Source organism: Protopterus annectens, chromosome 8.part1 (genome assembly GCF_019279795.1).
Source record: "Protopterus annectens isolate FY-2018-M chromosome 8.part1, PAN1.0, whole genome shotgun sequence".
Lineage (NCBI taxonomy): Eukaryota > Metazoa > Chordata > Ceratodontiformes > Protopteridae > Protopterus > Protopterus annectens.
Genome location: NC_056742.1, coordinates 80,544,167 through 80,571,637, shown reverse-complemented (window position 1 = coordinate 80,571,637; position 27,471 = coordinate 80,544,167).

Here is a 27,471-nt window from a genome sequence, read left to right as displayed (position 1 = left end):
TGAGCAGATTAAGTTAGCCAGCCTACACATTGCTTACACTGAGTAAGCTGAGCTGTGCAATGCTTAGCATTGCTTAATATTTAATTAGCATTATATTTTCCTTTTCGCATTGATTTATTATTTGTTATATGTTATATCTGTGTCTGGTATCTGTGATTCATGTGTACATACACTGTATGGGGTCCTGGGGACTTCAACACTTTATTACAATAACACCTCACATCTGGCCTTACTGCAGTACTCCAGTTCACATATTTATGTTATATAGCCGGTTATATAACATCACACTGTACATAGATTCCTTTTACATGTTCAGTTTGATTTTCCTATGGTGAGGATTTGTTTGTTGAAACCTCAATGTTATGTACTCCTATGATGGCTTAGTGGTTAACTACCGTGCCTGTAATGTACAGGGTCTTGGGTTTGAGCCTTGCAGAGGCTGTTTATTTTGTTGCTGGGCAGAACATGGGCCGTTGGATACAGAGTGGTTAAGGCACGTTAAAGCAATTGTATGTGGGTTTGCGCATGTTTGCATGGCAGTAAGCACTGCCAACTTCCAGTTACAGTTTCTTATACTCAGTTAGCTTCCATAATACTGGTTATAATATGCTTTGCCATGTAAAATAGACTGTGCTGCAGTGGGACTTGAACTGGGCATGCCTGCTCATTAGGCGAATGCTCTGCCCACTACACTATTGCTGTGCTGTTTCATTTGCATATATGTTCCTTGTTATCCTCTTCAGCCTTTTAAGCTGCTTTAACTATAGCTAAGTGATGGGCACACTCACGCACCTATGGTTAACTGTACTCGGATTTTTTAAACAATATAAATACACGGGTTTCTTCATTTCATTTGTATGTACTGTTGCTGTTGTACACATGGGGGACTGTTGGTGGGGATATGCAGACACCTATGAGCAGTCTCGTTCATTTATTACCACTTTCTGCTGTTCTACATTACAGGGGCATGTTTATTCTGAGAGCTCTGCTCTCAGACATGCCCTGTCTGCACTTGTACATGCTTGGTGTAAGCCTAGGAGCTCAGGCAGCGCACCTTCTTTATATACATGGTGCTCTGCCATCCAGCTCGGACGTTTAGTAAATCCAGAGAAAGTCTACCCAAGCAGAAATATACCATTCTTCCAACACCCCTTTATATATGCCCAGACACCCCATCTCTTAACTCTATCATTCTGCCAGTTTGCTCACTCTCTTTATCATGCCAACTAATAGCACAAGATGTTACCGTTTTCATTAACTCCTATAATATATTTCTACATCTGAGTTATTTTACTCCCTCCTCAGTGACTGAATGAAAGTACAGATGGCTCTCACTCACATACCAGGCTAAATGTTATGTATTTTGCCTTACTTTGTACATTGCTGTCAAAAGTACTATGATGATAGCGTGCTTATCTTTTATTCTTCATCAGTGTCTGGTATCAAGTATCACAAATATTATTTATGTTCTGAATTTGTATTATTCCACCCAAAACTGAGTACATAAATGTAAACATATATATCCCCAGAATTCAGCAAGCTCTGCATGGTGTGCAGGAATAGTGCAGGAGCTGCTGGAGGCAATATGGCCACCGAGAGATCAGGAACAAGCTCCCAGGACGTGCACAAGCGCTCCTGCACTATTCCTGCATGGACGCAGCTCCTGTATGCTAATTACCACATTTGCAGGTAAAAACCATGCAAATGAGGTGAATTAGTGATCCAGGAAGCTGGTAACCGTCCGTGCAGGACTAGTGTAACCTCCAGAAATGTACTCGGTTAGTAACCGAGTACATTTCTGCAAACTACAAAACGGAGCCATGACAGCTCCAAATAAAGGGTGTATATAATGTGTAAAGCATGCCAATGGCCAAATATATGGCCACTGAAATGGAAAACAATTGCAAAACAAAAAAAATTACCTTTTTGTTTTGGACGATTTTGTCCGTTTAAGCATAGGGCAGCAGTGCGCACATGGAATTGGCAGAAAAATAAAAGAAAAAGCCTGAAATAAGCTTTCTCTGCAAAAATCACAATTTTGCCATTATAGTCAATGGCAGGCAGAAGAAACAGGGCCAGTGAATAGTGGTTGCTAAGGGGGAGGGCTCAGTGTGGGACTTGTAACTAGGCATTAGCAGGCAATCCTATGCAAATAAGGGGAATGATACTAAATCACAGATTTCCCCTCATGGCTAGCCAAAGCAACCAACAGTATAGTTGCAGGAAGAACATGGTGCAAGCCTAAGAGCTAATTGACATAATAGAGGGGTGTGTCAGGCATACTTTAAGCTTAATGGAGCCCTGTGGCTCGGGTTTGCCCTTAGCTTAGCAGAGCTAAGGAAGGGGGTGTGTCTGATCCTGGCAAGCACACTTTACATTGCCTAAACGGGTGTGCGCACCGTGCACCAGGATTTAAACAAAACAAAAGTAAACCAGGAAATATTAGCTCCATGCACATCTGAGCACTGGGTTTGCATGGCACACCTCGGGGCTTAAACAGGAAGGCAATGGGAAAGGAAACAGCAGTAGGAAGGTAATCAAGGAGAACTAGCATAGCTGGTAGGTGAAATGTATAAGAATCAGCCAATTACACAGGCAGCAGCCCAGCCCAGCCCAGCACACTACTATAAACTATGCAAACACCTTTCCCTCTGTTTTTTCCCACAAACACTACATCACCGGTGTACACAAATAGGGAAATTTTACCTAACAAAAGCAACAAAATAATAGGGGCTGCATTTGCTCTCATAAATCAACATGTGGAAGCGGCTGAGGGTGGTGAGGATGAGAATGCTGATGACCAACCCACAGTGAGGAGAAGGAGAAGAGTGCACAGACCCAGGGTAACCTACGAGGGGCTACATGAGCTGGAGATAGTAGAGTGCTATAGGGTGGACAGGGACCTCCTACAGCAAATTGTTGAGCTGTGCCGGCCACACCTCATACACAGAAGGAACAGAGGAAAACCCATCCCAGTTGATACCAAGGTATGTGTAGACCTAAGAATACTAGCCACAGATACCTTCCAAAGGCCAACTGGGGATATCATGGGGATCTCACAGGCATCAGCATCCAGGGTACTCCACCAGTTCCTGGATGCCATGTGAGCACATGCAGGTGAGCACATATATTTCCTCAACACCCATGAGGCATGGACCAGCAATATGCATCTCTTCCACCAAATAGCAGAATACCCTGAGGTAGTGGGTGCTATAAACTGCATGCACATACACATCAAAGCACCACACGGTGAGCGAGGTAGAGTCTATATAAACTGCAAGGGCTTCACCTCCCTCAAATGCCAGGTCGTGTGCGATGGCCAGGACTTTATAATGAATGTGTGTGCTGGCAGTCCTGGAAGCTATCACAACTCCCGCATCTGGCATATGACGCAGCTGTACCAGAGATTTGCCAGTGGGGACATCCCATATGGGCACCTAGTGGGGGATTCTGGTTACACACTGGAGCAGTGGCTGATGACACCCATCCGAAATGCACACACACCCGAAGAAGAACTCCAGAATGAGGCACATGCACAGACCAGAGTCATACTAGAGCATGTGTTTGAGATGCTCAAGTCATGGTTCCAGTGTCTGGACAAATCTGGTGTAGCCTTGCAGTACTCACCAGCTACATGTACCCAAATTGTTATCGTATGTGCCATGCTACACAATATGATCCTGTGGAAACATCTGCAGCAGGAACAGCACAGGGCAGGGCCACACAGCCCCCCATCATTGCCAAGGCTTACACAGGCACAGAGTGACTCAGAGGAAGAACAACCTGAGCCTGCCCCAGTAGGCAGAAGCAGGCAGGCCCAGTATGCCCAGGCCTTGGCAAAGAGGCTACGCATAGCACATACACTGACACGGTAGGAATCCAGGGAATGTCACCTATCTCGGACATACACATACAGTAAAAGGGATGCCAAACATGACACTACCTGTGCTTAACCATGTATAGGGAGTGTACTATGTGCATCCGACAGTCAGCCCTCCAGCGCCATCCTCAATACTGGCACAGCCATAAGGTAAGTCACTCTCCCTATCAATTGCTGAATGGAGTAGATTGTTCTGTTACTTGTATCTATGGTATGGATGTGAGCATGCAAGGGAATCGGGTGGCTGAATGGGATGCCAGCAGATAGTAGACACCTATATTGGCAGCATGAAATCTGTAACAAATACTGGTGTCACCACAGTAGCCAGTACTAGACAAGGTGACAAAACTCACTGCAGGAAATGTGGTGGGCCAAATGTGTGTCCCTAGGACACACACATGGAAGTCACTGAGGCTCACATACCCAACAACAGTCTCAGCCAGCAGGACAGGCATAGACAAACACAAAGAAAGGCTGTGCTAAGGCCTCTGATTGATGGCTATGCAGAACAGCCCCCCTGCAGACCTACACAGACAGACTACAACAGGTCAGGGAGTGGGATATTAGTTCTAAAGGGTAAGAAGTCTGAAACTAAAATGTAGGTCAATAAAACCTAAGAAATGTAGTACACCGATATGTCTCTAGTCTACATGATAGGTCAGAATACAGAATAAAATGGAATACCTGAAATACCAGTACAGTCATGGCAAATGTGTACAGTTGTCAGGTGTGCCCCCCCCCCCCCCCACAGTCCTATGTAGAAATGTAGTAACATGTATGTGTAGGTATAATAACAGTGGAGCACAGATTACCTGAGACAGCCAAAGTAGCAGGATAGATTGTAGCACGTGTACAAAATGCAGGGCTGTGTGTGTTAGGTTGGTGTGTGTTGTATATTGTGTGGCAGTGGTCAACATGTAGGCATGGTGGGATGTGTCCTGGTGGCCATTGGCCAGTACTGCCGATGACAGGGCCAAGTTCTTACAACTGCAGTGCCAAACACAATGCATCCCAGCAAGACACATTCCAGTAGTAAGCCATAGTAATTGTTTGGATGTAATATCTGTCACCATCTGAAAGTTGAACATGGCATGAATGTGGGCCCAGACATGCCAACAGTACACAGGTGGAAGTACCCTAGACAGAGAGTGTATAAAATGTTACTGTCAAATGGACACACCTTTGGAATTGTACACACCTACCATGTCACCCAAGGGGAATATAGTGGCTTGCAGCCTGGGACTGTAGGAGTGACACAATGCAACGGCCTGCTACAGATGGCCTGCATCACTACCAAATGACCTACAGTCCTCTGTCAAAGGCCGGTGTCTCACCCATACTGCCAATGTCTGTTATCTCATGAACTCCTAAATAACAACATAATACAGTCCACAGAACCCAAATGCAAGGCCATGTCAACAAATCCCAGTAGCATGTCCACCATGTCCTACTGCATGAACTGTGGACCAACCACAAAATACTGCTGGGATGAAGTGATAACTATAGGGAACTTATCAGATAATGTTTGCATAATGTTTGGAAGAGGACAGAATAACAGAGGGGGGTAGGAGCATAGACACCATGGAGTGTGTGACGTCTAAAACTCAGCCGTGTGCACATACTATCCCTGCCTGCAAACACAGGAATGGGTGGCTACAAACCTGCTTCTAAACCACAATGTGAAGGCGTAATAACTAGAAATATGAGCCCTGCCTCTGGGTAACCTGTGTGAATCTGTACAGCTGTGAGGTATGGCCACAGCAGGATATGGCCATACTGTCACATCAATGGATGCACAAGCATGGGATCCTCAGCCACCACTGTACCAAGGTACTGAACCATTTACACAGACCTATCAGCAAGTGTCTGCAGCTCCCCCTCCAGAATGGCATGATTGTGCAAGAATATGTAAGCTGCAGACCACAATACTTGAAGCACCTTCATTCACCCTGTGTTCCCAGGAAATTATCGCAAGTAAATATGTATACCTGACAGTAATTGATGACATAAAACATCACAGTGTAAAACAGTACGTATGTCTGAATATCTCTGCTAACACCAAATCCATGTAGCAGCAGCACAGACGCAATTACCTGCTGTAACCCACTATCCTTTGCCCATTTTGACTCCATATTGTCAACAGATCTACAGATATCCCACAACAGGTTGCTAGCTGTAGGTGTAGAACACAAATGCCTGCACAAGAGTACAACCTACCTGGAATGGATTCACACATTCAATACAGAAGGTCATACTGGGCATGCTCCCACACTCAGAGAAATGAAGCCCATACCTGACAACAAAATAATGAAAGGTCATACTGGGCATGCTCCCACAATTAAGAAATGAAGCCCATGTCTGGCAACAACAGTGGACTATACATATCTGACAGTCGCAGATGTCTGTGCACACACTCCACATTTCACATCAGTCATGCTTTGTACACACATTGGATAGGAATACACACATATATGCAAGGACAACACACTATAATAGGCCAAACTTACACATACATAGATGAGTGGAACAGAATGACAGACAGTGACAAATAGCCTCCTGTCATGAGGCATGTCCCAACCAGCACACATCCAATTGGCTAAAACCACATGATGTGCAAATGTCAATCACTGTAGACATTTGCCTATGGTATCCCTCAGCACTATAGTGTCCGTGGTGCTTGTTGTAACTGTTTAACATGACTGTACAGGTCATTATTCATCTATATATATATATACACATACCTGTTAAATTTAAACCTGTGTGTGACTGAGTGTTGTGTGTCTGCTTCCAGATGAATGGTTTATGGCCCATGCACACACACTGCATGCCCCATTGCCCTACTTTGGCAAGACTGCTGATGTAATTCACATTTGTAAAGAAATAACCCTGTAAGTTCTGTGGTATGTGCTATAATTATGTAATGCTATAGTGGGATGTACTAGTTAGGTAGGGGTTATAGTCCCATACATGGTAACTGTGGGTGTGTGGTTGGTTGGTTGTGTGTGTAGGGATCAATGCTTTTGTGGCCATTCACAGTCACTACACTCCCCATTGCCTTACTTTGGCAAGCCTGCTGATGTCATTCACCTTGAAATGTACCTTTCAGGAAAGAGTAGCCCAAATACTCTCTGTGGTGCTATAACTGCATAATGCTGTAGTGTGATGTACTAGTTAGGTAGGAGTTCTAATCCCACACATGATAACTGTAAAACTCTGTGTGTGTGTTTGCCTGTGTAGGGATCAATGCTTTTGAGGTCATTCACCGTCACTGCAATTTCCATTGCCCTATTTTGGCAGGCCTACTGATGTTATTCAATTTGAAATACACATTTGGGGAAGGAATAGCCCAGTAAGTTCCATGGCATGTGCTATAACTGTGTAGTGTTGTAGTGTGATGTACTAGTTAGATAGGAATTCTAATCCCAGACATGGCAACTGTGAAACTATGTGTGTGCTTGTTTGTATGTGTAGGGGTCAATGCTTTTGAGGCCATTCACAGTCACTACAATTTCCATTGCCCTACTTTGGCAGGCCTGCTGATGTCATTCACTTTGGAATACACCACTGGGAAGTAGTAGCCCATAAGCTCTGTGGAGTATGCTGTAACTGCATAATGTTGTATTGTGATGTACCGGTTAGGTAGGAATTCTAATCCCAGACATGACAACTGTGAAATTCTGTGTATGTGTGTGTAGGGATCAGTGCTTTTGTGGTCATTCACAGTCACTAGGCACCCCTAAAAATGGAGAACATCGATATATGTGCAGTAGCAGAGACCTGATCCAAGGCTCCAGAGTGCACCCCTGCAATATCAGGTGCAGCTCTTACCACACCTGTCAGCCACCAAACCAGGACCGAAACACTAAAGGTGGAGGAGTGTCCATATTCACAAGGATATTCACACCACCAGTCTACTTGCCCAACACAATGCATCTGAAATTCTCCCGGTGTAACTAACACTAGGTAAGACTGCAATCCAAATTGTATAGCTTGTTACAGATCCCCCACCATGCCCCAAGATTCCCACTACACCTTTCTAAATATACTGTAAAATATTAAGATACAACTAAACACCCTAATACTGGGTGATTTCAACTACTATGCCATTAACTGGGAAAACTACTCATGTACCAACCCCTGTGCCCAACGGTCCTTGGAAGTCATTATTCCCAATGCCCTGGATCAACTAACCCATGGTCCCACCAGGTGCTCCAATATCCTAGACCTGGTCATTACCAACATGGGAAATTGATGCTCCACACCTGTGGTCACCCCATCGGTGGTCAGGTCTGACCATAAGCTAATCATCTGTGACATCCACATCCCTCCCCCACACCACAGTAAGGACACCTTCATAAAATATGTCTCCAAAGCCAACTTCACGCTACACAGGTTAGACGTGACAAACTTCATGACACCCATGTAGATGGGAACTGAAAGGTCAACTGCTGAATCCTACACTAAGGTACTGTATGAGCATATCCACTCATGCATAAATTGTGCCATCCCAAATAGAACCAAGATGCTCCTCTCCAAGAAAAGGAAGCCAATGTGGTGGTCCCCTGCCATAAACAAACTTTACAACAAAAGGAAGAAACTGTTGCAGAAAAGAGGAAATTCCCAGGATGCAAAAACTCCCTTACCAGCCTCAGCAAGAAGCTGAGGTCCCTCATAAAATCTTTCAAAGCTAGTTATGAAAATAATATAGCCAAAGATTCAAAAGACAACCGCAAGCCATTCTATAGCTATGTCAGGAATCTAAATGGCAATGCTCAGATCTGCCCAGATCTACAACAGAATGGCATTAAATATACTGATCCCAAATATATTGCCAATATTCTGGCAGATCGATTCAGTGGCAACTGCACCCCCCTCTCACCCCCTAAAGGGCCATCTCAATACCGAAGGTTTGCCAGCATCCAGTAAAAACAACCACACAGGTAAAAACACACTCTCCAGAGCTAATAAAAACAGCATCCATGGGACCAGACAACATCCCGCGCTGTGTACTACATGAACTACAACATGAACTGGCACCTCACCTATGTGCCATGTTTAATCATAGCCACACCTCAGGCTTCATGCCCACTGAGAGGCACACAGCTACAATTATCCCAGTCCACAAGGGGGGATCCACCTTGGATCCAAGGAAATACCACCCCATCAGTCTGATGAGCCTGATCTGCAAGGCTATGGAATGTATTATCATGCAACTTATAAACAAAGACATTGGCAACCTACAAACACTGGACCCCACCCAGGTTGGGTTTGTGAAGGGCCGATCATGTCTTCTGAACCTGATTGACATTTTTGAATCAGTCGCCAGAGCTGTGGATGAGTGTAAGGCGGTCCACACAGCCTCTCCGGACCTCGCCAAGGCCTTTGACACCATGCCCCAGTCTGAAAACATAGATAAACATACTAAGCTGGCCATCAGTCCCTACATCACTTGATGGGTTGCCAACTGCCTTACTGACAGAACCCACACTGTAAAAGTAGGTGACTCCAAATCCAGCTCCAGACAAGTGACATTTGGAGTACCTCAGGGTTCAGTAATGGGACCGCTCTTGTTTGACATCTAGTGCTCTGAAGTACAGGTCAGCACTAAGAGACACTGGCTAACAAAGGTCACAGATGACTGCAAACTGGGAGCCAATATTGAATCCCCAAATGATGTGGATATTTTACAAATAGGCCTTACAGAAACAGATGCTTGGTGCCAGAGAAATTTGCTCAAGCTCAGTGCCAAGAACTGTATAGTTATCCCCTTTGGGAAGAAACATGTAACCGTGAAGTACCATATAGGTGGCAGTAGACTAAACACCGAAAGTGTGATGAGACTTAGGGATACAGGTGGACAGTGGTCTCACCGATAACCTTGAACTTTTACCCTATCAGGCCACAACAGTCCCGTAGAATCTTAGACCCAATAGTCATTTTTGTCAAGACATCTGCAACAATTGGGGGGGTTTTAAAGGGCTTGGGCCTAACAAAAGAAAAAAAGGGGAACCAAAAAAGGGGGCCCCCCCTTTTCCACCTAAAAATCCCCACCAACCCCCCCAGACCTATAGCCATGTGGCACATGCAGTAACTGTTAAAACAACAAAAAAAAAAAAAAAAAAAAAAAAAAACAAAAAAAAAAGAAAAAAAAAAAAAAAAAAAAAAAAAAAAAGGGGGGGGGGGGGGGGGGGGGGGGGGGGGGGGGGGGGGGGGGGGCCGGGTGGGGTTTTAAAACCTGGTACCATACACACCAGGTTTTAAAGTTGGCCTTATTTTGTGGGGGGTTCCCAACGGGTTTTTTCTTGTGAATGCATCACAAAAATTTCCTTTGGGGGCCCCATACAGGGTTTTTACAGCTAACCATCCTGGGGGGGCCACTCCTCCCAGGGTCATAAACTTCCTGCCAGGGTTCCAGGGGAAATCCAGGTAAAACCAAAATAGGTACTCCCTGTGATGACATATTCCGCGGGCCAGGTTTGGAGGGCCGGGGTTTAAGGCCTGCGGGTGTGTTTTTGCAGCACCCCTGCAGTGGGGGGGGTTTTGGGGGAGGCCTGGTGTTTGGGTTAAATTTCCAGCTTTTTGGTTTGTGGTAACAGGGGCCATTCCCACTCCCAACATTAACGGGACAATCCGGGGGGGGCCCCCAATTCACCCCCCCAAACCCCCAAAAAGGGTGTGAAAAGGGGGGGCCCCTCACAGCCCAAGGGGCCCTTTTTTCCATATGTCCTGACCTCCCTTTGAAACTGCACTGGGGGTACCGTGTGGTGGGGCCAGACCGCAGCCCTCCAATGACCCCCCCTGTTTCCTTGGGGTCCCCCAGACTCCATTTTGGTGTGTGCCAACCCTGTGAAATCCACAATGTCCTGCCCCACCAACCCCTTACCACTAAAGGGGAGGGGCTTTGGATGTTTCAGTTTAAACAGGGGATGAAACTTGCAGCTTCAGCCTCTGACAACCGTGCCTCAAAACACCTACATCATTTTCAGTGTCTTAGGCATCAGAGCCTCAGGGGGGACCCTGCCCCATGCCATGGGGGGAAAAAGACACCACACCCCAACACACCAAAACCACACCCCACCCCCAAAACCCCCAATTTCCCCTGCCCTGGTTGATGTTAGTTTATTTCTTAATTCCCCATTGCATTAGTTTTGGGAAATTCTCAAAAACCTTTTCATCATTTTCAATTGCCAAAAAAAAGGAAAACATGACCTGCCCTTTACCTTTGACTTGAAAAAAAAAGACCCACACCACACCCCCAAACACACACCCCAAACACCACACCAAAATTCCCCCAAAACAAACTATTTTTCAGTAGATGCAAGTTTTCTTTAATTTTATGGGATACAGTAATTTTTTTAAACATTCGTTTTCTTTAATTAAAAAGGTGTCCAACATGGGTATTCTTTACCTTTTGTTGATTGAATTTAAAACCCCGGGTGTCAGTTTCCCCCCAATGCATGCCTTTTGGGACAATACTATAGCGCCTGAGAAACATGTGGGTTTTCCGGGTGTCTCATGTGCTGTATGTCCTGTTGCATTTTTAAAAGAAGTTAAGGGAAAAAACCCCACAAAACATATCTGGCACCCCAAACCAAACCAACTTTTCAATCTCACCCAAATTGCACTTAAGTAAACCCCAAAACACACATTACAGGGACATGAATTACACACCCCCCCATTCCCCACTTCAACACATGACATAAAACTGCACCCAAAAAACCAACAACAAACACCCAATCAAACACAAACAAATGTGTTAGGGGAATGTTGATTGAAAACATAACTTTGTGGTGAAATGTGCATGCCCTTTTTGATGGTTTGTTGCACCTACTGTTATGTGTCTACGGGTCACTATTCCTGGCAGGGTATACTAGATGGCCATCTGCATTTGCCATTTTGGTCAGTCTCCCCTACAAATGTCCCCAACTCTGCATGATTGCAAGTAAATTCATGTGAACCCCCTTTGGGTCAAAATGCTTCACTATTGTGTAGTCATTATGTCTGCCACATTTATTTGACTGTGTCAGATACAGCCATTTTAGTGTCCTTTGGATCTCTGCTTTGCACTGTTTTTTTGATGACACCCCCCATCACCCTTTTTTGCAATGGAAACCATGGCCTACAATGTTTTCATTTGCAGTGTCCCAAACAGACACCAAGCCTAGTCTAATGAAGGGCAAACATACGGTGTACACTGGCACTGCATACAGAGGGGGAATGGGGGGCCTGAGGGGGGGTGAGGTTTTGGGTTGGGACCTGTTCTTAATTGATACTGTCTGTGGTTTCAATATGGTTTGGTTAATTTGGGGACCTTTTCTGTTTGCACCAACCTGTAGAGACCTGGCTGATGTTTCCTGTGGTACAACTTTCTGATTCCCCTAACCCATGGCCACACTTATGCGGGTCCAGGCAATGCTGGGTACTGCACCGTACGCTGACATTCCTGCAACCCCCTCAGTGTTGTGGCATGTTACTGGCAGCCGCATGACCGGTTTGCAACATGTGACATCATCTGTCTTGGATGGCCATTTTTTTTTCAATTAATCCTGTCCCATACACCCTTACATACATGACGGTCTTGTTTCCCTTATATGCAATGGTGAGGTAGGCTACATGTCCAACTTGGTGTACCTGTTGGGGGGTCCATGCCATGGCATGTAAGATGGTTATGGCTGCCTCTTTGCAGGTAAGTGGGCCATTTGATGGCCAAATGTCTTGGACAGCAGACCATTTATTGGTGTGACTTTGGGGGACCTGTACTTGTTGGAAGGTCCATACTCATGAAGAATGCATGTTCAGACCTCAAAAGCTTTTCCCATATATGTTATTGGGTGTATCCCTATGCTTCCAGTTTTTGTGAAGGTATGTTTCCCCTTTTTTCTGTCCTAATATAGGATTCCATATTAAAATTCATTGCTCATGTTAGGCCCACATTGCAGGTTTAATTGTGGACTGCAGTATTGTGATATGATGTAGATCTGTAACAGTTGCATTTAATAGTGGTTTTAAACTGTGTAGCACTGTATAAGGGTGATGTTTCAGACATGCCCCATTTTTTCCCACCATTATGTTCATCTCTGTGACACATTTTGCAATGAAGGATGTAGTTATATTGCAGGAGTCTGACATACCCTTCAGATACACCATCATGGTGACCACTGTGATGCAGTGCAGCAAACAATACGTGAAATGTACAGCATGCATTATGTAGGTGTGTTAAATGTGTGCATGGATATACCATGGCCATAACATGCCCGGTGTTTGGCAAACCTGAACAAACACCATACTCACCAGCTACAGGCTGTTTCCGGGAGGTATACCAGAGATAATTGTGGAGATGTGATGTAGTAGCCACACCTGTGGCATTGGTACGGGGTGGGTGCAGCATTACAGTACATCAACAGTACAACCCAAAATACTACAGATTATGCACATCTGTTTATTACAAAAGCAGCAACAGACTATATATATATATATATATTTTTCATAGCATATCTTTTACAGATGCAGATGGTTTGCAACATGGTTTTGATGTGCCCTGTGGCCTTACCTGCATGCTCCCTGCCATTGTGGGGTAGCACCCACCTCCACTATGCTCTCCACCAGGTTTTTGTTTGGGGGGCAGGTGCCCAGGCTGGGGAGCTCCTCAACATGTGGGGAGGTGGAGGGATGCCCCCCCTGTTGAAAATGGTCCCCCTGCCCCGGCAGCATCCCATGGGCAGGGGGAGATCAGATCAATGTCGGACCTGCTCATAACTGGGTTATGCGGGCTGACATTTTTTACCCTGGGGAAAAGATCATTCCACAGGGGTCCTCTCCTGCTCATGGGCTGTACAGCCAAACAAGGTGTGTGTAAGGGGTTGAGATGATGACATCATTCTCCCCACTGTGTGGCACCCTCGACTATTGCCTGAAAGACATAAAGAGGAAACAGGTCTGAGACCTCATACTGCAAGGTTATAGGTTAACACATCTGTCTCCCCCACCATACTGCAAACAATCTGATCACACAACTCACAGGTATGTCTAAGACCTACAGGACATATATCATATTGTACAACAATTTTGCTATGTGTTTGTAGTCATGTTCCATTTTGGGAACACTATCATTGGTGGCCTGTTAAACAATTCACCTGCATGCCATTGTAAGGCCATATGGTTCCATATATGCATGTGTTCTGTTTGCTATAGACTGCCACATCTGTTGTTTTGTTTTAAATGGGGATATCTATGATGCTGTTGGGACATAATCGGAATGTGTGGACTATTCCCCACATATGTTCTATAACAGTGACACAATAGATGTTTGGGAAACAGTTGCCAGCAGAACCACCTCATCTGGCCATGTTACCGGGCCCACATCACATGTGGGACCCACCTGGGACCTATTCATCTACTGGTCCTGCATTACCTTCAGGTGGAACCACCTCGGGAGGTGTTCCCCCTGGGAGCACACACAGACAGATCCTGTCACCTGAAGTCAGGTCCAGGGTCTGGTGCATAGGGAGCTCCACAGAGACTTGGGGATGTGCTACAGCACCTTGAGGCCCTCAGTCACACTCACAGGTCTGCATGCCCTCCTGCTCATCCCAGCCCAGGCACCTTCAGGGCCTGAAGCTAATTTTGTGACTCCCCATGGGTGGGGACCTTGGTCCCATTGTTTCCATATGGGGCTCATGGGCTTCACATCCAGCAACACTCCCATCCAGGTGTTTACCCACCACATGTGTCATATCCCACCCCTGTATGCTGTTTTTCTGTCTTCCAACCCAACCTACCCCCAAATATCCTTATTTTCCTCAAATTAAATCCCACCTTCACAAACAAGGTAATGTTTTCCCAATATGGGGTTCACCCCACATCCATCCATTTTGCCCCACTTACTGCTGTATAATATGTGTTGTGATAGTGATGTCCTCACAAATCATGCAGCACTGTCATTCAACAAAACATGTATTTATATAAATATTGGGGTTTTATATAAACATTATATATATATATATATATAATATATGTGTGTGTGTGTGTGTGTGTGTGTGTGTGTGTGTGTGTGTGTGTTATATATAGTTTATACATATATATATATATGCATATATGTCTATATATATATATGCATATATGTCTGTATATATATATACATATATATATATATGCATATATGTCTATGTCTATATATATACATATATATATATATGCATATATGTCTATATATATATGTATATATATATATATATATATATTTAAAAATATATATTTTAAGTTTTTGTTGTTTGTGTTTATTTTATATATATATATATATATATATATATATATATATATATATATATATATATATATATATATATATTTTTAATTCAGACATCAGGTCCACACTCTCTAACTCTCCTTCCTGCACAGCTGCACTGTTCTGCCTTCTACAACACAGACAGGTGCCACATGGGACACGTAACATGGTATATAGATTGCAGGTGTATTACCCCTATGGCATTTTGCATGCTACTACATGTTAACATGACTGTCCTGCAATTGTGGCTCTGAAACTCATTTCCTTAATGACATTATCCACCATCCTATGCACCAATATACATGTTGCAGTACACACAAAAACTATGATGGCTTACATCTTGTCGGTCAGTGCTGATCTGCATAGTTGATGGGTATGGCCCACTGCCTACAGGGACAGACACTATTGTCCATAGCAGTTGTTCAGCTGGACATCATTACAACAACACCTGATGGCACATATAAATCATTCCACATCATCTATCCCATTATTATGGACCAAGTACTACATTCAATTACATGCATAAATGCTTCACATACCTGTTGTGAGAATGTTGTCTCTTCTTGACACAGTTTGCTGTGTGGATGGATGGATGTGTGTTTGTTTGTTTGTTGTTTTTTTTCTTTCTTTCTCTCTCTCTCTCTCTCTCTATCTCTATCTCGGTCTCTCTCCACTAAACGGATTGAGCTGCTTTGAATATATTGCAGCATGGATTTTGTAGGTGATGCACATGATGAGATGATGGCCTCTGCACTAGTGTCCACCACTTGCTACCTGCATGCAGCCTGCTGTATAGTACTTTAAATTACCACTGTCATGGCAACCCACTACTATAAATTCCCAAATCATGTGGGCGTGGTCCCTTTACCTTTCCTGTATGGAGGACTTCCTTCCTGTGTGTGGCCAGCAGTGTTACAAACAGCAGGTAGCAATACCTGTTATAAGAGGACTTGCAGACTCAGGCCAGCTACATATTTGTATAAAGTTCCAGACCTACAGTGTGAGTAGTGTTGTTATATGCATTGTACACCACTAGTGTGAGTAGTGTGTACATACTAGTTTATCATGTAATGCAGTCTGTCTGCATCACTCTCAACTGTGGGCCTATCTACATAATGGCCATAGGATTGCCTGATATGTTTTGTCTGTCCATCACACAGTTCTTGTCTCAGATACATCACTGGCATTCTGTCTGTTGAGTACTATCAGTACATGGCTACATCCATTTGTGTTTCTGACTTCATATTCCTGACTAAGGGTATGTTGCAAACAATCCTATAACACCAGCAACTTTTTCAGTGTATAACAATAATATTGCAAATATAGTCCTGTCTTCCAACCTCTGTCCTCCACCTATCTACCAGACTTTGTCCATATGACATGCAATATGAGGCTGTTATGTAGTGGCATGCGATTATGTCGTGCTGCCATTCCTGCCATCATTCCAGTGATGTTGTGGTCCCCACACATATTGTGGGGTAGGGTCCATATATATGTGGCCTACAGCTGGACAAAACATGTGTGCCCTTGTGCAGTCCAGAGGTCAGTATATGTAACACTGTTATATGCCCCTGTAAGTCAGTCTATGTGGGAGGGGTAATCACCATATATAACCTAGGCTGTTACAACATGTGAGGGATATCAGTAGTAAGACACCTTAAGGTATATGGCTGTACATTTTCATACATTTCACATTGGGAACATTGGTGTGCTAGTGCTTACTGTCATACAGACTGTTTTGTTTGTCAGTGTGATAGCGATGTTTTAAGTTAAGCATTGTTTTGTAACAGATGCATCTTCATTGTGACAACATAATTCTTTAACACCTAGGGGTTGAGTACAAAGTGTAATTGGAGGCTGGTGAACTACATCTGCATTACTTACTGTTGATTGATTGTTGTGCTCTGGCCCAGTCTTTCTTTATTGTTGTACTACTTGAAGGCCTTCGCCTGGACTGCAACATATGTTATGCTTTCAGATTACTGTATAAATTGATCTGCTTGAGAGATGCATTACTCAGAATGTATTTCAAACACCTAACAGCTATATGACATGGCATATACAACTGTAATAGTACACAAATAAACATTTCCTATGCATGCAAACCTGTGTGTGGTGTCATATCATTTGACTTCTCTGTGGGTATATGTTTCATGCAATAATTGTCTTTTGTATGAGAATCATACACTGTCCATTTTAAAAGGTGGCAACTGTAAGAATACTGGCTGTTCAATATGCTGTGCACCCTCTAAATATGTATTTTCCTATACATATTTATATGTAGTAATAAATGCATATGTGTGTCTATGTGTATATACATATATCTACATATATATATATATATATATATATATATATATATATATATATATATATATATATATATATATATAATATTGTTGTGTGTGTGTATATGTATCATTGGAATGTTTAGCTTCCACATTGTACATTCCCTATGGTAGCCAGACTGTGCTGCATGATATGTTATTGATACCATCCTGACATCAGGTGGATGGATTACTGTTAACTTCTGTGGCTATGTTGTGTAGGGTCCTGGGTATGGGACTTGCAAGTGTTGGTATTGTGTTGCAAGGCAGATCAGTTTGGCTGTGGGGGAGGGAATGATATCAATAAGTACAAGAGGTATAGCTGGGCCCCTCACCCCATTAGGTGCCTTTGGTCATATATGTATTTGCAGTATTCTCTTTTTTATCTATAGATATATATCTGTATATAATATATTATATTAATAAATATATATATATATATAATAATTTATATAAATATATATATATAAGCATTTTTAAAGCAATTTTAAAATATTAATTTTTTAATTTTATATATATGTAATATATTATATATTTCTATAATATATACATAAATATTTTTATACATTACATAGCAACATATATTTTATGCTTTTAAAACATTTCATTAATATGTATATATTTATTTGCTCATTTGAGCAAACATCTAACATACATATATTTTATTAAAATATTTAGTGGTAAAACACTTTGGCTATGGTGTGCAGGGTACTCGGTTTGAGACTTGCAAAGGCTGATTATTTTGTTGCTTCGCAGAACAAGGGCTCTTGGATAGAGTGATTAAGGCATTTTAAGCAGTTGTAAACAGGTTTGCATGGGTTTGTGCGATGGTAAGCAATGCTAACTTCCAGTTAAATATGTTTACAGTCATTTAGCCTCTAAATTGCTTATCATGTGTAGGCATTGCTTACCCCCATGCAAACAGGCTTAAACCTGCTTACTGCTGCTTAAAAGCTTACTCCACTTACCCACCCAATTTCTTTAAAAGAAAAAAAAGGGTTGATAGGAAAGTGGTGAAAGGTGCACAAAGAGGGAAAGACAGTAGGGAAAATAGCTAGGGATGTGCAGGCCAGGTGCTGCCCATTTCTTCTACAACAACAGCTGTGCATATACACTGATTTGGAGGTAGATTTGGACACTCATACCCTGGGGAGGTGAGGACAACAACAATATGTTGTGAAGCCAATTAGACCAGATTACATGTGTCCAGTGCACATGTGTGCAAAATGGACAGCTATGTATGGGGCGAAGAGATTTGTTTTTGGGAACAGATTGCCATTTTTATTTAAGGTGAGAGTGGGATGTTGGGGAGGGATAGTAGGTATATTTGGGGAGGTAGGCTGGGTAGAATGACAGACAAGACAGACAAGACAGCATAAAGGGGTGGTATATGACACATGTGAGGGGTAAGCACCTTGGTTGGGGAGGGGTGTTTGGAAGTCAGATGCCCATGAGCCCCTTAACGGAAACAGTGGGACTGAGGGCCCCACCCATGGGCAGTCACCACTGCACTTTCACAGCCCAAAGGGTGACTGTGCTGTGGGCTGGGTAGGAGGGGCAAGCTGTCTTTCTAGATACGCTACATGGCCCTCAAGTTGGCATAGCAGATCTCCAAATTCCTTGGGGAGCTCGCTACCCACCAGACCCCGGACCTGACGATGGGTGACAGTATCCTGTCTGCACCCACTCCTGGGGGGTGAGTCCCATCCCTGAGGGGTTTCCCCCCAAAGGTGGTGGGACCAGCAATGAGGAGGTCCGGGTGGGCCCCAGATGTGTGGTGCCATTTCACAGCCAGATGAGGTGGGAGAGGTGGGTCGCTGGGACCAGCCTTCCCAAACATGCTATGGTGTTTCAATTTTTTAAAAATATGTGGGTAGTAATAGTTAAAACATTCCAGGATTAGGTATAACAGCATGCATAAAATTCCCATTAACCCAAAACACCAGATATGGAACAGTTGTATAGAAACAGAACACATGCATATATGGAACCACAGTGGCCATTACAACAGCATGCAGGTACATTGATGGCAGCATGCAGGTGAAACTGGGACATATTTTGACTATTGCCCTCATAAACCTTTGGTGAGTTGCTACAATGACAGGTTTGTTTTTATAATATTTACAGGTTTACAGTCAGTTATATGACAAATGCTGCCTAAATGTCAGAGATCATAAATGATATGCCAGGGGACAGGGTAACAGCAGCAGATATGGGCCAATTATCTGGACATTCTGGACAAATCTGTACAGTTGAGGGTATGATTCTGCATACAGATTACTACCACTCCCAGGATTGAACCATGGCTGTGTCTGCTAAAAAAACAACAGTGTACATCACAGTTGAGTGTGCTTATAGATATTGCTGTGTATCTCTTCTCTGATTTCTGTCTATAAGTCTCCGTGGTTTTCCAATCTGACCTTGTAATTACAACACTCTTATACAGGGTTTCCTAGACAGTTTTATTATTAGCATGTTGGATGACAGTGATGAGTAATACCTTATTATTCAGAGAAACTGAAAAACTAACACTGCCTACAATACCAGACTAAACAGTACCAGTTCAGGATTTTAATCTTTTATTTCTAGGCACAGTTTTCTTATTACAAACCTGTGGGGAATGTTTGTTAACCTACCTGAATGTTCCACACATATTCCAGATTCCACATTATTACTATGCACATACATCTCATCTATTACTGCACACACTCTGGGCATAGCTTCACAACATGGGGTGGAGATGGGACATATTTTTCTTTTTACTCTCATAAACTTTTGGGGAGTTGCTAGAGTGATAGGTTTGTTCTTATAGATATATTTCTGACAGTTATGATATCTGACAATCAGTTGTATGTCATTATTTGCTGCCGAAACTTCTAGGATCATCCCACTGATTTGCCAGGGGGACAGGCAGGGATTGCCAATTATCGGGCTTTCTGACAATATCTGTACAGTTGTGGGGTATGATTCTGCATACAGCTTACTACCATTCCCAGGATTCAAACCATGGCTGTGTGTGCTAAAAATCCAACACTTCACGTCTCAATTGAGTGTATTATTTGGTTTATGTTGTTTATCTTTTCACTGTTTTCTAAGTTTCCCTCAGTTGTACAATATGACCTTGTGATTACAACAGTTGTATATAGACATTCCTATACATTTTATTTATGTAGTACAGTGTGGGTAACAGTGCTTAATACAGCAGTACTATTAAGAGAATGCAACATTACATTACCATATGATACCAGAGTAAACACAAGCAGTCCCGGAGTTAGACCTTTATTGCCAGGCTGTTACCCTCTTATTTACATACAACCTATATGAGACTCTTCCTGCCATATTGTCTGGTTTATTCAGTACATGCCTACATAATACAGATTTTATACTGGCAATTAACTTTCTACTACTTTTAGATCAATTTCTTATGACAGTACATGCAAGATTATTACTACCCTGCCTCATGACCCAGCCTCTGCAGCCTACAGGCATGGGCTTCCTGATTCACAGCCTGCTCGTCTGCCACTGTCAAAGACATAAAAGGAATATTTAGCCATACCTTTCCATAATATACATGAGCTGGCGATTATTACACAGGTAGTAGGATGAGTACTTACACATGGCTGGCACATCACCCAACCGTCTAGCTTCTTGGAACCACTGATCCAAGAGCTCCCTCTTCCTCCATTTCAGGTCAGCATAGTGATGCCTGACCTGCTCACCAGTTTGAGGGATGCCAGTGGCACTGGTGAGGTCATGGCAAGATGGTCCCAGGCTTCTGCTTTATATTGGGAACCCTGGTACTGGCCCTGCAGCAGTCTCTTTTCATGGTCTTTGACGAGGAGTCCTGCCATGACTTTGGACTCCTGGATGCCCCAGTGCTGCACTTGGAAGCAAGATCCTTCTCCCACATGGCATAGTGCCTACAGAAAGGGAAACTGCAACCAATTATGAGGTGTATTCCCACCTGTGGGGTTTTAAAAACTGATTTCCCACACTTTGCCATGATTGGACAGTTTTGAAAATGCTAAGCTATGGGCAAACCTGCTTACCTAAGGGGCATTGCTTAAAGGGGTATACCAATGGGCAGATTGATTTAGCTGGGGTACACATTGCTTACACCTAGTAAGCAGGGGGTGCAATGCTTAGCATTGCTTATTTTAAATTTTCATATTTTTTGCTGTTTGGCTTGATTTATCATTCATTACATGTTATATATTTGTTTAGTATCCATGATTCATGTGTATGTACAAATGTATGGGGTCCTTGTGTTTATTGGGGATTTCACCATTTATTACAATGACACCTCACATCTGGACTTAATGCAGTACTCCAGTTCACATACATATGTTATGTAGTAGGTTATACAACATAAAACTCTATATAGATTCCTTTCACATGTAAATTGTGATTTTGCTATAGTGAGGATCTGCTTAGGGATACCTCAGTTTTATGTACTACTGTGATGGCTTACTAGTTAACTTCGTGATTATAGTGTACAGGGTCCTGGGTTCAAGTCCTGCAAGGCTGTTTATTTTGTGCTGGGCAGAACAGGGCTGTTGGATACAGAGTGATTAAGGCACTTTAAGCAGTTGTAAGTGGGTTTTGCGGGGGTTTTCGTGACGGTAAACAATGCTAACTTCGGTTAAATATACTTACAGAGTTAGCTTAAATTGCTTAACCGGCATTGCTTACCCCCACTCAAACAGGCTTAAACCCATTTACTACTGCTTAAAACTGCTTACTCCTGCTTACCCCATCACTAATTTAGAATGAAATGAAACATGGGTCTTGGGAAAATGTTAGATTTGGACACTCTATGGATTTATCATTTATTACACATTATGCCTTCATTTAATATCCCTGATTCATGTGTATGTATATTGTATGGGGCACTTGTGTTTATCTGTGGTTTTTACCACATTATTACAATGACACCTCACATCTGCACTTAATGCAGTACTCCAGTTCACAAATATATGTTATTTAGTAGGTTATACAGCAAAAACATTTCATAAAGTGATTTCACATGGAAAATGGAATTTACTACATTGAGAATCAAACTGGGAATGATTTCTTGCAAAGCAAACATTCTGACCACTACACTTTTGCAGCTCTGCTTCAATTGAATGTATCTTGCTATTTATCTTCTTGTGGTATTTAAGCTGCATAAGCTAAGCAATGGGCAAATCTGTGCACCTATGGTTACATTTAATCTTTTGAAGAAACTCCAGTCAGGTGTTGTTTGCCGCCTGTTGCAAACTGGTCCACCCTGACCGCAGCAGCATGCCGATGGGCATGGCGGAGTAGATCAGATCAATGTCGGACCTGCTGATAACTGCGGTTATGCATGCTGACATTGTTTACCCTGTGGATAAGATCATTCCACAGGGTGATCCTCTCCTGCAGATCATGGGCTGTACAGCCAAACAAGGTGTTGTAGTGGTGGACCAGGTATGAGATGATGACATCATTCTTCTCCACTGTGTGTATTGGCAGGCGTTCCCTCGACATATTGCCTGAAAGACATAAAGAGGGAAACAGGTCTGAAAACCTCATACTGCAAGGTTATAGTTGTTAATACACATCTCTGTCTCCTCCCCCACCATATCTGCAACCACAATCTGATCACACAACTCAGCAGGTATGTCTACAGAAGACCTACCATTGGGACATATATCATATTGTACAACAATTTCTGCTATGTGTTTGTAGTCATGTTCCATGTTGGAACACTATCATTGGTGGCCTGTTACAGACAATATCACCTGCATGCCATTGTAAGGGTCAGTATGGTTCCATATATGCATGTGTTCTGTTTGCTATATGACTGCAGCACATCTGTTGTTTTGTGTTAATGGGGATATCTATGCATGCTGTTAGACATAATCCGGGAATGTGTGGACTATTACTACCCACATATGTTCTATAACAGTGACACAATAGGATGTTTGGGAAACAGTTGCCAGCAGAACCACCTCATCTGGCCATGTTACCAGGCCACATCACATGTGGGACCCACCCTGGGACCTATTCATCTACTAGTCCTGCATTACCTTCAGGTGGAACCACCTGAGGGGATGGTGTTCACCCCCCTGGGAGCACAAACAGACAAGATCCTGTCACCTGAAGTCACGTCCAGGGTCTGGTGCATAGGGAGCTCCACAGAGACATGGTGGATGTGCTACAGCACCTTGAGGCCCTCAGTACACACTCACAGGGTCTGCATACTCCTCCTGCTCAATCCCCAGCCCAGGCACCTTCTGGGCCATGAAGCTGATGCTGTGACTGCCCAAGGGTGGGGACCTTGGTCCCATTGTTTCCATATGGGGGCTCATGGGCTTCCACATTCCAGGCAACACTCCCCATCTAGGGTGTTTACCCACCACATGTGTCATATACTGCCCTTGTATGCTGTCTTCTCTGTCTTCCAACCCAACCTATCTCCCCCCTAATATACCCACTATCTTTCCTCAAATTACTAATCCCACCTTCACAAACAAGGGTAATGTGTTCCCAATATGGGGTTCACACCTGACATAACCATCCATTTTGCACTCACTTACTGCTGTATATATAGATATGTGTGTATTGATAAGTGTGATGTTCCCTCACACAAATCATGCAGCACTGTCATTCAACAGTAGGGGACATGTATTTATATAAATATATGTGTGTGTTTGTATATATGTAGACATACATGTATATATATATATATATATATATATATATATATATATATATAATATATATATTTATATATATATATATATATATATATATATATGTGTGTGTGTGTATATATATATTTATATATATATATATATATATATATATATATATATATATATATATATATATATATATATATATATATATATATATATATATATATATATATATATATATATATATATATATATATATATATATATATATATATATATATATATATATATATATATATATATATATATATATATATATATATATATATATATATATATATATATATATATATATATATATCCAGACATCAGGTCCACACTCTCTAACTCTCCTTCCTGCACAGCTGCACTGTTTTGCCTTGCTACAACACAGGCAGGTGCCACATGGGGACACGGTCTAACATTGGGGGGTATATATAGCGTCAGATTGCAGGTAAGCCTATTACACACCTATGACATTTGTGCATGCTACAGTACATGTTAACATGACTGTCCTGCAATTGGTGGGCTCTGAAACTCATGTGTCCATCATAATGACATTACGTCCACCATCAGCTATTGGCCACACTAATATACATGTCTTGCAATACACAACACACACTATGATGGCTTACATCTTGTCGGTCAGTGCTGATCTGCATAGTTGATGGGTATGGCCCACTGCCTACAGGGACAGACACTATTGTCCATAGCAGTTGTTCAGCTGGACATCATTACAACACCTGATGGCACATATAAATCATTCCACATCATCTATCCCATTATTATGGACCAAGTACTACATTCAATTACATGCATATATACTTCACATACCTGTTGTGAGAATGTTGTCTCTTCTTGACACAGTTTGCTGTGTGGATGGATGGATGTGTGTTTGTTTGTTTGTTGTTTTTTTTTTCTTTCTCTCTCTCTCTCTCTCTCTATCTTTCTCTATCTTGGTCCCTCTCTACTAAATGGATTGAGCTGCTTTGAATATATTGCAGCATGGATTTTGTAGGTGATGCACATGATGAGATGATGGCCTCTGCACCAATCAGTGTCCACCACTTGCTACCTGCATGCAGCCTGCTGTATAGTACTTCCAATTACCACTGTCGTGGCAACCCACTACTATAAATTCCTAAATCATGTGGGCGTGGTCCCTTTACCTTTCCTGTATGGAGGACTTCCTTCCTGTGTGTGGCCAGCAGTGTTACAAACAGCAGGTAGCAATACCTGTTACAAGAGGACTTGTAGACTCAGGCCAGCTACATATTTGTATAAAGTTCCAGACCTACAGTGTGAGTAGTGTTGTTATATGCATTGTACACCACTAGTGTTACCGTGTTTGTGTGTACATACTAGTTTATCATGGAATGCAGTCTGTCTGCATAGCTCTCAACTGTGGGCCTATCTACATAATGGCCATAGGATTGTCTGATATGTTTTGTCTGTCCATCACACAGTTCTTGTCTCAGATACATCACTGGCATTCTGTCTGTTGAGTGCTATCAGTACATGGCTACATCCATTTGTGTTTCTGACTTCATATTCCTGACTAAGGGTATGTTGCAAGCAATCCTATAACACCAGCAACTTTTTCAGTGTATAACAATAATATTGAAAATATAGCCTTGTCTTCCAGCCTCTGTCCTCCACCTATATACCAGGCTTTGTCCATATGACATGCAATATGAGGCTGTTATGTAGTGGCATGTGATTATGTCGTGCTGTTATTCCTGCCATCATTCCAGTGATGTTGTGGTCCCCACACATATTGTGGGGTAGGGTCCATATATATGTGGGCTACAGCTGGACAAAACATGTGTGCCCTTGTGCAGTCCAGAGGTCAGTATATGTAACACTGTTATATGCCCCTTTAAGTCAGTCTATGTGGGAGGGGTAATCGCCATATATAACCTAGGCTGTTACAACATGTCAGGGATATCAGTAGTAAACCACCTTAAGGCATATGGGTGTACATTTTCATACATTTCACCTTGGGAACATTGGTAGCCTAGTGCTTACTGTCATACAGACTGTTCTATTTGTCAGTGTGATAGTGATGTTTTAAGTTAAGCATTGCTATGTAATAGATACATTCTCATTGTGACAACATAATTCTTTTCCACCTAGGGGTTGAGTACAGAGTGTAATTGGAGGCTGCTGAACTACATCTGCATTACTTACTGTTGATTGATTGCTATCCTCTGGCCCAGTCTTTCTTTACTGTTGTACTACTTGAAGGCCTTGGCCTGGACAGCAACATATGTTATGCTTTTGGATTACTGTATAAATTGATCTGCTTGAGAGATGCATTACTCAGAATGTATTTCAAACACCTAACAGCTATATGACATGGCATATACAACTGTAATAGTACACAAATAAACATTTCCTATGCATGCAAACCTGTGTGTGGTGTCATATCCTTTGACTTCTCTGTGGGTATATGTTTCATGCAATAATTGTCTTTTGTATGAAAGAATCATACACTGTCCATTTTAAAAGGTGGCAACTGTAAGAATACTGGCTGTTCAATATGCTGTGCATCCTCTAAATATGTATTTTCCTATACATATCTATATGTAGTAATAAATGCATATGTGTGTATGTGTATATACACATATATCTACATATATATATATATATATATATATATATATATATATATATATATATATATATATATATATATATATATGAATATATGTGTGTGTGTGTGGATATGTATCATTGGAATGTTTATTGCTTCCACATTGTACATTCCCTATGGTAGCCAGACTGTGCTGCATGATATGTTATTGATACCATCTTGACATCGTACAGGTAGGATGAATTACTGTTAACTTCCTGTGGCTATGTTGTGTAGGGTCCTGGGTATGGGACTTGCAAGTGTTGGTATTGTGTTGCAAGGCAGATCTGTTTGGCTGTGGAGAGGGAATGATATCAATAATTACAAGAGGTACTTAGCTGGGCCCCCTCACTCCCATTAACGGTGCCTTTGGTCATATATGTATTTGCAGTATTCTCTTTTATATCTATAGATATATATCTGTATATACATATGGATCTAGGACGTTTGCTCGAATGAGCAAACGTACAAATCCATAACAACTGAAACACTTTAATGAAAGCCCTTTTATCGAAAAAGCACTTTCGTTAAAGCATCTTACAAAGAAAACCCACTGCATTAACGTTTTAGCAGGGGGCTTTGCCCCCCCTCCACCCCCCATATGGGGGGCTGTGCCCCCCACACCCCCCTACTTTAATATT